This window comes from Chinchilla lanigera, unplaced genomic scaffold (genome assembly GCF_000276665.1).
Source record: "Chinchilla lanigera isolate Chin_1 unplaced genomic scaffold, ChiLan1.0 scaffold00007, whole genome shotgun sequence".
NCBI classification, from domain to species: Eukaryota; Metazoa; Chordata; class Mammalia; order Rodentia; family Chinchillidae; genus Chinchilla; species Chinchilla lanigera.
In genome coordinates, this window is record NW_004955408.1 from 17,022,193 (window position 1) to 17,037,912 (window position 15,720).

General features: G+C 38.6%; 1 long non-coding RNA gene across 1 annotated transcript in view; it reads left to right on the top strand.

Moving 5' to 3' along the window:
• Positions 1-6,055: 6,055 nt before the first annotated feature.
• Positions 6,056-15,720, top strand: part of LOC106147254 — a 44,089-nt gene continuing 34,424 nt past the window's right edge. Inside the window, exons 1-2 of the long non-coding RNA XR_001232050.1 lie at positions 6,056-6,128; positions 13,003-13,095. This is a non-coding gene — a long non-coding RNA (uncharacterized LOC106147254). The remainder of the gene's footprint in view (positions 6,129-13,002; positions 13,096-15,720) is intronic.

The following is a 15,720-nucleotide window of genomic DNA, read 5'->3' on the forward strand; positions in this document are numbered from 1 at the left end:
CTATCTATCTATCTATCTATCTATCTATCATCTATCTGGAAGGAGGATTTCTAGAGTATGGATATTGTCTTACTTTTCTCATTGCTGACACAAAATATTTGATACCCAAAATTAAAGGAGGAAAGGCTTATATTAGCTCACAATTGTGGAAGTTTTAGTCCATAATTGTCTGGCTCCAAGGCAGGGCATCAAGGTAGAGGGTCATGGCAGAGGCGAAACAGTCCATGGTATGGCAGGTAGAAGGCAGCAGAAGCAAGCAGCAAATCTCCCTTCTCTCCTATTTCCTTCAGGCTACAATCCTATTGGTTAGTAGGGTCTTCTTAATATCCACACCCAGAACTATGTTAAACCAGTCAGTGGACTAATTTAGTTATCATACATCCTTAATCCATATTCACACCTGAGATCCAACCACCTCTATAAAGCCCTACCTATGAGTATACGAGGCTTTGGGGGAACATCTAGATACAAGCCATAACAGATGCTGCTAAAATACTTGAAATTTTTCTGTTATTTAAGTGAAGAAAAGGATGAGGAGGTGGTAGGAGACATTTGATTGCTGAAATGGGGTTGATGTCTGTACAGATTTATTGATTCATTTTGCTCTGTGAGACTAGTGATCTTTTGTAGAATTAGAGCATTTTTGCAATAGAAATCTGAAATCATCTTGTTCAACTGCTTTATTTTACACGTGATGAAACCTTTGAGGCCCAGAGATAAGTGGCTTGCCTAAGGCTATACAAATAAATTGCTCTGTTGTTCTACTTTTTGGAAAGTAAACTTTTTATTGGAAAATCACATATACTCAGAAAGTGCAGAAAACCTCCCAAAGGGATTAGATCTTTGTAACTTGGTTTTTGATCAACATGAGGTCATTACTGGCCATTTCAGGATGCTCCCTCTATGCCCTTTACCACGTCATTATTCATCTCTCCACTCCCAACCACTGTTCTACTTAAAGAACTTAATTTTGCCTGATTTTGTATTTAATTGTACTAATCTGTTATTTATTTTGGTCTAGTGTCTCTCCCTTAATGTGAGGTTTATGAAATCAGTCCATTTTTTTGTTGGCATAGTCAGTCTATTTGCATTGCAGTACCTTATTCTAGGTGTAAATATAATACAGCATTATTACTTTCTTGCTGGTTTCCTTTTAATGACTGGAGATTGCTAGTGATGATTTTCATGTCTTTCCTAATTATTTTGCTTTTAGACAAGAGTATTTCCTGACAATAAAACCACAAGGTCATTGGCTGAATTTGAATGCTATAAGGCAGCAACAAGGAATCAAGAGTATGTACTACTTCTGGTTATTTCCTGCAGCAGTACCTTTCTTCTTTGGCCCAGCTTTCTCTAAATATTTAAAAACTAGATGAACAGGAATAAGGTGCCATTTTCACCTTTCCTTTTATTCTTCATTGTGGCCTTTTGTTATTAAGAATTGATTTGCAGCTCGGATTTGGAATGACTCATGTTAAAATGGTTTGTCTAGAGTAGTGACTTTTCTTGTTTATTCTTTCCAGATCCTCTGGGAGAATCCAGATGGTTCTTGCATTTTTAGTGAAAGAACACTTGCCATCTTGCATAATATGATTGTCTAAAACTGCCCACATGCTTACCATCTGAAGCAGTGCTATCTGCCAAAGGTGTCAGGTTATCTTTCATATGGCTTTAGGAAAGTAGGCATTTCAGCCTGAAAGCTTCTCATCAAAAAGCTCCTCTCTTGGGCGACTAAAGCTGACAGTTTTTCAACTCCTTTATTAAAAATACAATTCACCAATCTGAAAAAGAAAATCTAATTATTTAACTGCCAGTGGTTTTCCCCATGGTAAAATAAACCTTATGTGTTTACAATCAAGTTAGCTAGACTTTAACCAATTTACTTATTTAACCAAGTATTAAAAAAATCCATACTATACCTTGTAAGTTCTTCTAAACTCCTTTTATTTCCATTGATTTTGATTAACTAGGTAATTGGCAGCTGATCAATAGGCACAATCCTGATGAGCTGCTTTGGCTGAAACTTCCTTGCAACAGGGCTCAGAGAAGAAGGAGCCAGAGGTTTGCTGACACTCAAATCTATCTTCAATGAAGGCAAGCTGGCTAATAAGTATTTAATGGACAGTTGTTTGCAGTTTAATAGAATTAGATAATTCTATTAGAATCCTGTTTGGAGACCTACAGGTATCATATATCACAGTTGAAGACATGGTTAATAATTTAAGCTAAGTGACTAGTAATTAGACAGTCAGATTAAGCAGGAACTTTGGGGTTTAAGCTATTTGGGAATGTGTGTGTGTGTGTGTGTGTGAGAGAGAGAGAGACAGAGAGAGACAGAGAGAAAGAGAAAGAGACAGAGAAAGAGAGAGAGACAGAGACAGAGAGAGAGAGAGAGAGAGAGAGAGAGAGAGAATCATGTAGGAGTTTAGACTATAAACCATTACACAGATTAGCTAATGCAGCAAGTCTGGACCGAGCCTTAAATGTGATAACAAAGCATGAGGCCCCTGGGGTTTATTTAATATCTCATCCTCTCAGTTAATGAGATGGAAAATAGTTCACTGTTTATCTACAGTAGGTTGAGCAGATGTTGCCAATTCCATTTTATGGAACGCAATCTTGGTGAGATTGTCTTCTGCCCATTACCTTTTCAGGGCTGCCATCTCTCCTGCATGCCTCGCATTTTGGGGGGCGCACATCCCCTCTGGCCATGGCCTAGATGAAAAAACTTCTAAGGCGGGACTTAATAGCCACATCAACTTCTGAACACTCAGTCACTCCTAATATGAAAAAGCCGGTTGGTTGACAAAGATTTGCAAAAAGCATGGGGCTTCTGCAGCATGAAGACTGTTGACTCTAAGCGTCTGTCCTATCAAACTGTTGTTCATAAAAATTTTTGAGTTTGGGATTTAATTTATTTTCCCCTTCTCGATTTCAATATTCTAAAATTATATAGCATATTAATTACATTGCATTGAAGAAATCTAGTATAAGTTTTTTTTAGTAAACAAGTTCAGCTATCCAGGACAAGTAGGTAGTTAATATTTTCCTAAATTGTGAAATAAGGATAAAATGGCTAATTTACAAACATGATGCAGTAGAGCTCTAGCTAAAGGAAGCAAACCATTTTAGCAAGTGGTCCTGTGGGTCTGTGAGGACTTGTCTTTGTCTGCAGGAGAAAGCCTGGTTGGTAGTGGATGTAAATATTACAAAGACACATTTTTTTTCCTCATACAAAAATGTGGGTAGAGTGTAGTACGTGGTCAGTGGTGTACAAATGATAACGGTGAAATCTCTGTGATTCTTTTCACTTGTTCCCTTACGCCCCAAGACGTCTCTCTAGTCATTATGTTTGCATTCCAGGAAAAATATAGCGGAGAGGCTAGATTTCCACCCCCCTCCAAAAGTCCCAGGAGATGTCTTCTTTCTCTTGATCAGAAATTCATCACATGGCTAGCCCTAGTTGCAAGGGACTTTGTAAAGTAATTTTTAATTCAATAGGGAAGGAAGGAAAAGGAGCGGGAATGAAATAATTATTGAGTGAACCAGCCTACACAACTTGCCATATTCTTGAAGGAAATATTCTCATTTTATAACAATTTTTGACTTAAGTCTCTTTTACAGGGGATAAACTCTTTAAGGTTTCTTTAGGCTCAGTGTTTTAAATTCAAATTGCAAAGCCTTGCATGTAGTTATTGGAAGTACTTTAGAAATTGTGCTATATTTCTTTTTTTTTTGGTATTGGGAATTGAACTCAGGACCTTGTGCTTGCCAAGCAGGCACTGTGCCTGCTGAGCTACATCCCCGGCCCTGATGCTATGTTCTTGAGAGAAAGAAACACAAGGATTTCATACTGCTATGTTGTCCTCTCTACTCTCAGCAGATTTATAGGAGATAGCAACAGAAATTTGCAGAGATGTTTGCTGCTATCATAATAGTTCGTTGAGTAACAATTTAGAGTCTTCCATATAATTTGTTATTTCAGATTTTTGGGGTAATATGAAAACAGTTCAGATTTAACTTATGCTTGTTGAGCCCCAGTTAATATTTTGAGCATCATGCTAGGGACATAGCATTAACTCAGCAGGTTGAGCAGATGTTGCCAATTCCATTTTATGGAACGCAGTCTTGGTGAGGCTGTCATCTGCCCCTTACCTTTTATGGCTTCCATCTCTCCTCAGAATAATCCTATGTGAAGATGGTAATATTCTTTACTTAGCATCATTCTGAACTTCTTTTTCTTGTCTATCACATCCACTTGGCCGATCATGCTGTTGCTACCTTTGAAATAGTTCTTAGTCTGGTCACTTCCAATCTCTACCTCTAGTACCTTAGCCTAAGTCAGACACATCATTTGCACGAACTCCTGGATGAGCTTCCAGTACTGATCTCTCTGTTCTACTCTGTGACCCTCTCCTTTTCCTGCCTTTGTTTTGTTTTGTTTTGTTTTTAATTTACATGTAAAAGAGTAGAAGAGGATGTATATGGTAGGTGGGCAAAGAAAGGCCTCAGCTGTGGAACAGATCTCTGGGAGAACATAGCCATGTGGATGTAAGGAGTCCATAGAGTGTTCCAAAGGATTGCAGAGAAACCCGGTAGTCATGGGACAAAGAAAACACCCCAGACCCTCAGTCCCATTAGAAAAAAAAGCATGGAGGGAGACTGGAAAGGATTGCAGCATTTATCAGGCAGCCAGCGTCTCCTTTGCAAGTTGTACACACTGCTCTACACAGTGTGTTGACTTTATACAAGAAGGCTGAACTGCCGCCATCCATTCAGAAGACAGTGGTGTGTAATGAAAGCAGAACAGCAGGAGCTGTGCAGTGGAGAAGGCACTTTGATTTGTAGCTTCTTTTGTTGCTTTCCTTTTGAGTTTCCTTGGTTCTGTGGTTTGGACCTCCACAGACCTAGAAAAGTTCAGAAACTTGAAAGGGAAAAAGGCCTTCCTCCCCAGGGCTGGCTTCTCCACTTTCATCCTGTGTCAGGTGTTCATGCCTTACAAAGATGGCGCTAAATGGAACTCTCTGCAACCTCGAGATAGCTGGGAGTCCTTCTGAGAGCTTATGTTCTGGGAATAATGGAGTCTTGTTACTACAGGCTGTTAACACACACCCTTCCATTGTTGAAGAAAGACATCCAGGCAACCACAAAGCACACAGCTTCCAGTAGAATCTCATTCTTGAGGATCTCTCGGGGAGTTTGGTTCTGTGAAAGGAACACAGAAACCTCAGGCCCTCACTTCTAAGAGCTATTTTTCCTTTTTCCCTGAGTAAGTTATTTAATTTTATCGCTATGTTTTGCAATACAAAGAGTTTAAAGTAGCTGGTTGTAAGACGCTACCTACAAGTACAGGCAATTTCAGGGCATGTGTTTTGAAATGCAGTTGTATTATTTTCTTTGAAGGACTGAGATTCTAAATATCAGTATCGGTATCTACACAATAGACTAAGTGTCTTGCTGTCTGTAATTTTCTATGTGTCATTCTACCTCAATTCCCAAGGAAGATAAATACATGGGATATGTTCTAATATGTCACCACCCTTTGTCTATATGGACATTGCTATTCAATTATGACATTCTGTCCTGTTAGGCCATAATTTGGCTTTTAAGAGATTGTCAAAGGTTTTAGAAAGTCATTCTTGATCAACTGAGATTTGTACCTCAATGAAAAACATTATCTAGGGGGTAAAAATTCCTGTTTACCTGACTCTAGGATCCTTTTACCAAAGACCCTCTTAAAGGCCATGCACTCATTTGCTAGATTCCAATACTGAAAAGGGAAATATAAAACTTCATAGTAAGTTTTAAGTAGACATAGGGTAGTAGGGGTAGGGGCAGAAAACAGAGAGAGAGAGAGAGAGAGAGAAGAGAAGAGGAGAGGAGAGGAGAGATGTTTCATTTATATTAGGTGTTTTTGTCTGTTAGGCTGATTATAAAAAAAGTAGTTTAGCAGATCAATTATAGTTAGAGTGACAGGGTGCAATAGTAATAGTTGAGACACGCTTCATTAGGCATTTGTGAGTATGGCTTTTTTCTTCTCACAGGTCTGCCTGGGTCAGTGGAATTACTGTGAATTTGGGTCAAGGACCTGAGTAAGCAGGGAAAGGCTCATTTATCACCAGAGAAGGGTAAGACAACTGTCATCACTCCATTTGACTCCAGCTGTGAAGTGAACAGTTTATTTTGCTTTGATGATGATTTGAGAGACTCATCAATAAAATCACCAATACTCTTTTCAGTGCAGCAATCTATCTGCATGTCAGTGTGTTTGTGTGCATGTGTGTGTGTATATGCATACACATGTGCTTGCTGCAAAAAGAAAAACAAAGAATGCAGGGAAAAGCTTTACCTTTATATACATATTTACGTATGATTTCCCAGTCTCCATTCACTGATGTTAAGTACTCATCTCAGAGTTTCCAGCTGGCCCATCATTGTCCTGATATTTAGCATATTGAGCTTGTTTCACAGCTTTATTGCTCAATTGTGTTTCAGTTGCCTACTGTGCAACTCATATAACCAAGCCTAGAGGATTTTTTGGAGGAAGGAGTGATTAACTGGAAGAAATGGGCTGAGTAGACTGTCATCAATCATTTTCTTTATTTTCACGAGCTCGTTTCTTGAAACTTAATCATTTTGAAGATTAAAGTCCTTGTAATGATTTCTTGGGTACTTACTAAACTAACACACACTCAACTCTTAAAATACTATGCAAGACACTGTACCAAACATTCTTTCATGATTTCATTCAGTCTCCACAGCCAGAGGGTGGGGTCCATTCTGTTGTCATTCTCTGCATTAGTGTGAGCTAGGTATTCTAACAATAGACCGAGAATAAGCAAGGATTTAGATATTGTAGAAGTTTCTTCTTTGCTCACATAATAGTACTGAGTAGGTGAAAAGAGTAGAGGTGCTGTAGTAGCTTACATCCATTTAGTTATTCAAGGAGCTAGGATGATGGAGGTTTTCCATCTTCAAAAAGCTTTTTAAGATCACCCCAGGGGATCATCTCCATTCTATCGGCCGAAAGTTGAAAATAATATAGATGGAATATTGTATGAGATGTTTTATGTGACAAATCTGGAAGTTGAGATCATCAACTTTTTTCATGCTCAGCTGGTGGGATTTAGAACATAATTAATACTAGTGGCAAAGGCAACAGGCAAGTGCTCTTGGCTGACCTTCCATCTTGCTGAGACAGTCTTACTCTATGGGGGGCAGATGTTTTGTGATACACTAGTCATCTTCCCCCTAGTCCATCCTTTTGGCTACCAGCTATCTAAGAGCACTTTTGCTCTCATACCACTTCTTAAGAAAGACAATCCAAAGTCCCGTTCCATTACTGCATTTACGTTAAAGTCCAGGCCTTGGGTAATGAGTGTGAATGAGTGTGATTCCCTGACTCCTACAACAAAGAACTGAAGGTTGCATTGTCTTCCCTCCTCTCCCAATACCTCAATAAATGATGACATCATAATTGCACATATAAACTCCATCCTGGAAAATGTAAACATGAGAAATGTTTACAAGTTTCATTGGTTCTTTACAATGAAGAAACCATCTCCAGTCCAAAAAAGGTCTTGTGAGCATTGGGGTAGAATGCATCTTCTCTATTTGCTACATATATGCACACATATGTATGCAAAATATATATTATATACTAAATTCATATGTGCATATAGGATAATTGTATCTATGTGGATGCATATTCATACTTACTCATATCTGTGAAGAAAGAACATATGTAAATAGTGAACCAAGCTTGTTATTCAAATCTATATTTTTGTTACATTTTAAACACTTTTATTATGTGAAATAAAGTATATATTGAGAAAACATGAAAAATTTTGCACGGAAATAAAGGGAACATCAGGATAGTCATCATGCAGATCAAGAAATACCAACATGTAACAAGACTCCCAAGCTGGGTGTGGTGGCACACGCCTGTAATCCCAGCATTCAGGAGGCTGAGGCAGGAGGATTGTTGTGAGTTTGAGGTCAACCTGGGCTACAAAGTGAGTTCAAGACTAGCCTGAACTACATAGTGAGACCTTGCCTCAAAAAAAGACCAAAAAATATGTCTTCCTATCACTTCCTTATCACAACTCTTTCTATTACTGTGCAAGATAACCACTCTCTTGAATTAAAACATGAACAATTTAACATAGAAATAGAGGGAACATCAGTACAGTCATCATACAGGTCAAGAAATCCTGTTACCAACATGTAAGCAGTCTCCCTATTACTTCCTTATCACAGCTCTATCACTGTGCAAGGTAATCACTCTATTGACTCAATGGAAATCACTTTTTCCCTTGTCATGTGTTATTCCTAATACACGCATTTTAAATCTCTTTTCGAGTTTTATGAGTTTTACATGAGTTTGTACAAATTTTCCTGTCTTTTTTTCTAAAAACATTTTTTAAAATATTGCTTGAGTTGCCTTATTTGTATTCATGATCTAAAAGTGTTTATCTCTTATTATAGCTGGTTACAGTCTTAAGCATTATATTTTCAGAAAATGTACTTGTCTGCTGTTTTGCCAAAAATTAATAAACAAAGGTTATTCTGTATTAACCACCGTGTGTACTGCTTCTTTTGGCAAACTGTCATTGTTTAGATCTAAAATGTCCTCCAAAAGTCTCGTGTGTTCAGGGGTGGGGCCTCTGGTGTTCAAAGGAAGGTGATTGAAACATGGGGATGCTGTACACATCAGTAGACTACTTCATTGATGAGTTCGTAGAAAAATGTGCTGTTAGGAGGTGAAGCCTTGTTGGAGGTGGTGGGTTACTGGAGATATGACCTGGAAGGGAAGGGTATATTCTTGCCCTTAGCACTTCTCTTCTTCTTCTTTCTTTTTTTAAAACTTATCTGTATTTGTTACCTCTTAAAGCAGGGTGTGACCTCATTTCCATTCACATAACTTGTTCTGGATTATTTCCCAAACAGCAATGCAGTATACCTAGAAAGTTTAGTTTCTTCCTCTAAACAATACTTCTCTTTGGAAAACAAGTCCCTTGCAGCTTCTGCCACCAAGTTGTTTCAGTTTAACATACTTATTTCTAGAAGCCTAGGACATGCAGATTTGAAACTACAGGGGAAAGTTTAAAAAAAGATCCTGCAAGAAAACTCAAGCTATTTTAACAAATATTCCTTTAAACATCAAGATATCTCAACACTTCCGAGACAAAAGATTTGGTGTACTAAGGAATCCGGCTCGATAACTAAACACGTCAGGTCACAAAGTTAACAGTAAGTTACGTCTTACCACAAACATGTCAACCTGTTAAAATAAGCCAAGGTGAAAACTAGAGAAAGTACTGCTAGCTCTGCTTTAGGGCTTAAAGTATCACAGCATCACTTAAAAGTAGAAAGAAATCTTATCTTCCCCCTAAGCAGTTATCATGCCGTACAGACTTATATGTTAACAAAAAATCCTCGGAAATATATTATCAGAAGAAATGAAGGTAAAGCACTGGGCACACATCCGACTGGTTCTTTGGGCAGAGCTCAGTCGACTTCTTCTATGCGGGATGTGTCGTCATTTCCTTTGAAGGGCAGCATCTCTTCACTGACAGCAGCAGTGGTATCCTTGGCGGTAGGGTCATCCTTATCGATACCTAGACCCAGCTTGATCATCCTGTAAATTCTGTTCGTGTGTGCCTGAGGGTCTTCCAGACTGAAGCCAGAGGACAGCAGCGCAGTTTCATAAAGCAAGATGACCAGATCCTTCACAGACTTGTTCTTATCAGCCTCGGCCTTTTGCTGCAAGGTCTCGATGGAGTGGTTAGGGTTTATCTCCAGGTGCTTCTTGGCTGCCATGTAACCCATCGTTGAGCTGTCTCTTAGGGCCTGGGCATTAATGATTCTTTCCATGTTTGCCTTCCAGCTGTATGTGCTTGTGACAGTACAGCATGGGGACGTCACCAATTGGTTGACACCACCACCTTTTCAACCTTTTTCTCCAAGATGTCTTTCATGATCTTGCAGAGGTTTTCAAACTTTGCCTTTTTCTCTTCCTGTTTCTTTTTCTCCTCTTCATCTTCTGGAAGCTGCAAGCCCTCTTTGGTAACTGACACTAAAGTCTTACCCTCAAATTCCTTCAGCTGTTGGGCACAGTACTTGTCAATGGGCTCGATCATATAGATCACTTCTAAGCCATGCTTCCAAAGCCGTTCCACAAAAGCTGAGTTAGCTACCTGGTCCTTGGTTTCACCTGTGATGTAATAGATGTGCTTCTGGTTCTCCTTCATCCTGGTACAATAGTAGCACTTCTCTTCTTGCTGCTTCCTGGCTGCCATGGTTTGAATGATTTTCTTCTGCCACACAGTTTTACCATTCTGTTTCTGCCTTTGCGACATCGAGCCATGGAATGAATCCATGGAAAGCTTGGACCAAAATAAACTACTTCTTTAATTTCATGTGTCTGGTGTTTTCTCTCAACAATGAGAAAGTGACTGATACAGAAAATTGGCACTAAAGAAGTGGGTCATTGCTATAACTATGTGTTCCAGAGCCTTTGGAATTTGTTTATGAGAGAGGGTTGGAAAGACATGGAGACACAGGCTAGGGAAGCTATAAAATTATATAAACAGAACATTATGGATGGTTCTGGTCATTGCTCAGAAAACTAGAATGCTAATAGGAATAGAGACAGTAAAAGCCAAGCTGATAAATTTTCAAATGGGAATGAGGATTATACTGGAAACTGGACCAGAGACCATACCTGTTTCATTCTGGCAAAGAATTTGTTGACTTTTTGCCTATGCCCTAACATTTTGTGTGAGGTTGAATTTAAAGGTTGTGGACCATTAATATGGTGGAAAAATTTTTAAGGCAATCCAACATTCAGGTTATAGAATGGGTACTTTGGACTGTTTTTAGTCAAATCTGCAGTGAGAATCAGGAACAAAAGGCAGTACTGAAATATTTGAAAATTTTGCTGGAAGAAAGAGAACTTGGTCAAGTTGGGGCCAAGGAAAGTGTGGTACATAAAAAAGTTGGTCATTAAAAAGAAACCAAGTATTTTACACTGTAACAATAGGAAACATGTTTTGAGGGCATCTGAGGTTTGACCAGACTACATCCATGGCAGCCTTCAGGTTATAAAAAGGTAAATTCCTTGGAAAGACTGTTTTGAGAAGAGAGCCTCCAGGACATCTTACTCATTCAAGACATCCTAGAAGTAAATCCCAGAGTTCAGTCATTCAGACATTCAGAGGCTACTGTAGCCATTGTCCAATGGGGCTCAGCTACTGCTGAAGCTGGTGGCGGACCTTGTTATCATTCATGTGCTGCTGATTTCACAGGTGTGAAAAATGTAGGAATTGTGGAGTCATAGAGATGTCCACCAAGGTTTTGATGGAAGGGCTGGGAGGGCAGACAATGTGCCCCCAAAGAGGGCAATGTGTAAAACTGTAAGAGTGGAGCTAATTGTGCAGTGGAGATCCCAAGTAGTTGAAGATGCCAAATCATGGAGTGTCTGCTGAGGGAAGTTGCAGGCAGTGAGTGAAGCCAGCACAAGGAAAGAGTAAGGTGGGTTGCAACCAATAAAGCCACAGAGATGAGGATGCACAAGTCCTTTGAGCTCAGATCTTGCCACCATCCCTAGATGTTGCATTGAAGGACTTAATGTTTGTCCTGCTGGTTTCAGTCTTGCTTTGGTCTGATCTTCTCTATTCTCTCATTCCTTCCATTTGCAATGGAAATATTTATCCTGTGCCATTGTATGTTGGAAGTATTTTACTTTCTTTTTTATTTTTACAGGGAATCAGAGCTATCAGTTTGCTTTAGGTCTCAGAGGATACTTTGGACTTACACTTTAGCAATGCTGGAATTATTATTATTATTTTTTAAATTTTATTTTAAAGAGAGTAGTAAATGAGAAAAAAAAAAGAACAATAGCAGCATACCAGCATCACAAACATAAATGACCAAAGAAAGAACATTTAACGTGAAACAGGGTTTCAAGAAAAAATAATATGAATTAACAGTGGTTGTTATATTACATATTGTTATCTTCAACTACGTTGCTCAGATTACCAGATGTAAGAATGGAAGATTGTTCAAACCATTAAAGGGAATAAGAAAATAATTATTAGATAAAACATTAGAGATAATACAGAGTTTCACTAGACAAGATGGTAGGAATTCATGATGGTATTATTAAGACTTTCGTAGCTCAAAGATGAACTAAGTACATTTTGCATAATGAGATGGACATGATCCTTTGGTAGTGAAGGGCATAATGTTATGATATAGATCTAAAATGTTCCCTCAAAGGCTCATGTGTTCAGAGGTAGAGATTTAAAAAGGTGATTGGGTCACAAGGGTCATTCATCAGTTTATCACTCCATTGGTACATTCATAGCTGCATGTGCTATTAGGAGTTGGGGACTGGTTCAAGGAGGTGATTCACTGAAGGTGTGACCTTGAAGGGTACACTCTTGTCTCTGGTACCTTACTTCATTCTTATTACTTTCTGTCTGCCATGGGTTGAGCAGCTTTCCTCTTCCATGCCTTTCTTCCATGCCACCTCCTTCTTGGAGTTAGCTAACCCTGGACTGAATCCACTGGAACCATGAGCCAAAATAAACCACTCCTCCTTTAACTTGTGGGTGTTGGGTATTTTGCCCTAGCAGTGGCCAAGTGAATAAGACACCAACCTATGCCTTTTTCTTCAGTACTTGTTATAACATGCATACAATAAAATATGCAAATTTTAAGTACATAACTTGATGAAGTTTTAAAGTGTATGTGCCCTTGTAACCACCACCAAGACACATTATAGGATTTTTTTGCAACCCAAAGGCTTTCTCATGCACTTACCAATGGGTACCAACCTTCGGTAGATAGCCACAGTTCTGATTTATATCATCATATAGATATCATATCCAAATGATTATATATCTTTATTCAGCATTCACAAGCTCCATTTCCAAAGATCGTTTATTTTGCTTTTCAGGTCACTATCTCTTTCAGATTGTTTTTTTTTCCTTATAGGTAATTCAGTTATGACTCAGGATCCCTGGCTCTGTAGCTACTTGGGGGAGAAGGATAGAAGAAACGTAGCTCTGCAGACTTTTCATTAGATCCGTGAGTAGCTTAACTAAGGAATGTGAGGAATTTCATGTAACACAGCCAGTGTTCAGATGCTCACTCAAGTTGTCTTTGGAGGCATATCTCTTCCTTTATTTGGAGTACGTAGGATCTGAGGTTTGGCCTTAAAAATGTGTTCAAATCACTTTGAAAGCAGAGGCTGATTCAGTTGTTCTCCAGCAGTTTAATTAACTTTCTTACTGACAGTCACTTCAGTCGTTGTCTCTTCCAGGGCTTTTTCACTGATCCTAGTGTCTTCATTTGGGGATTGTTCTGTAGCTTTGTTGGTCTTCCCTTTTGTCCATAGAGAGCAGAAGGTTTCTCAATTCTTTAGGAGTTCACTGTGAACCTTATGACATGCATTTTTTATCTTCCAGAAGTTCTTTAATGACTGGGTTTTCTGATGCACCCTCAGTGCTCAGTCAGCTGTCATGAAGTGGGTCTGCCTCTGTCTGCTGAATTTTGTGTCAGGGATGCTCAAGAATGAGCCAAGAATCTCAATAGCATTCTTGGAACAGACTACAACATTGAAAGCAATGTCCTTTCTATGTTTCAATAATTTGTTTAAAATCATTCCCACAGAATCTTTCATTTTGCTGGAACCTTTCAGAAGGACAGTTTTGTGGTGAGCCTGGGAGATATATATCTGGATAATGGCATGAAATTTCATACAGGAGGGCTCATGGTCCTGTTAAGGGAGCCAGCTACCATGCTAGGGAAGGCCTGAAGGAAGGGAAGCTACGACCAAGCCATCCATGGAGGAGGCTGTATATTTAAATTTGTTACGTTGTGCTGTGGTTTTGTTTACTTTTACCTAAAATTAAACCCATCAACTGATTTTTAAATTGACTTTCAGCATTTTTTACAATATTTGGATGAATAAAATTAAGATTTAACTATGATTAGCATCAAGAATTATTTCACTATAACTACTATTCAAGCCTTTAGTTAAGTTTATTAGATATCTGTTTTTGTCATTAGGAAATATTTAGAAAATGCAGATAAATTTAATAAAAATAATTTCATGTTTAATTACCCCTATCCAACATTATTGACTTTTTAAGAATATGTTTTTAGACTATTATCTCTCATGTCTGAATTAGACTTAATAGAAATTGTATAATTTACAGTTACACAGTAAGTGGGAAAACTATGCAATAAACCAAGGTAGACTCGCTTCAGACTCTTTGCTTCTAAACATTATAGTTTATACCAGGCCATATGTATTAAACCTTGACCTTAGGAAGCCCTGGAAGATGTAGGATTTTAGCAGTGGGTGACTATCAGGAAAAGGCCAGTGGAGAATCATTCTTTTATATACCAAGGGAAATGGGGTCCTTTAGGACCTGTGCCTTAGTTTCCCCATAGGTTTTGATTCTCTTAACACATTGGCTCTGATATACTGTCTTCCAAGGACATATTCTACAGAGTAGACTCATTATGTGTAGCTACTTCATTTTATTTTTTAAATAGAGACTCTGCACTGTTGATCTCTCTAGTAAAACAACAACAACAAAGACTCTCATGGATTCTACTCTTGTTAATTATCAGCCTGGGTGCTGTTTTCTTTTTGAGACTGGGCAAAGACAGAGAATGCACTACGTACTCCACAGTCTTCTTTATTATCCTTCAGTTTGCTCATCTTCTTGGCAGGCTCACAGAAGTTAGCAAAGACACAGAGAACTGGGTCATCACAACGTCTCTCTAAGACCTGCTTCAGGCGGTGCATTTCGGCAAGGGGCAGATCACAGGGATCAGACACTGCAGGTGATGGTCCACATTCTTGGCTCTTACTATGAAGTGCTATGCCCAGCTCTACTCAGGGCTTTCTTGCTCAGAGGCCAGGCTGGCATTCTCTGCGTAGAGCTCTGTTCCATTTGAAAACAGCTGTGCCTAGAAGCAGATGAGCGTCTGCAAAGTAGGGATCATAAGTCAGCAGAACTGTGCTACAGAGGCATTTTCTGTTACTGCTTTTGGTGGATGCTGACTAGGAAATCAGACTCTCCATAATCAACAAAACTTTATATCATGCATTTTAGAAGTTAAAAATCTAAGCTAGAGATCCTTAATGATTTACACCCCTGGACAAAAGCTGCAGTCCTTAGATTTTGTGTTTTACCGTACAAATATGATGATGATTTAATTGAAGCAAATGTTATCCTTTGAAATAGGTTTTTTTTTTTAAGTTTGCTAACTTATGATTACAAAATCTAACTTTTCCTGGATGAATGTCATGTGACTTCATTTCCCCTGAGCCTTCTCCCTGGTATCCACAAGACAAGTTTTAATGGGGATCTTATTCTCAGGGACAAAAGGGACACATCATTTAGAGATCTTAAGGAACCAAGGAGTGGTAGTACATATCTCCTACTACTTCCTTTGGTTTAGTTCCTACAGATGAGAAGTTTAGGTGTTTTTTGTTTTGTTTTATTTTTACATTTATAAGCCTGCTGTTTTTTTCTTTTCTCAACAAAATCCAGCCATCCTTGGGAGTCTATCACTTATCCTAAGGGTGGTATTCTAAATTTCAATTTTGAAATTAAATTTAAATTTAAAAAGAATTTGGATAAGAAATGTACACCAAGTAAAAGTTTGTGATTTTTATCAGATAGGCTGAGTAAG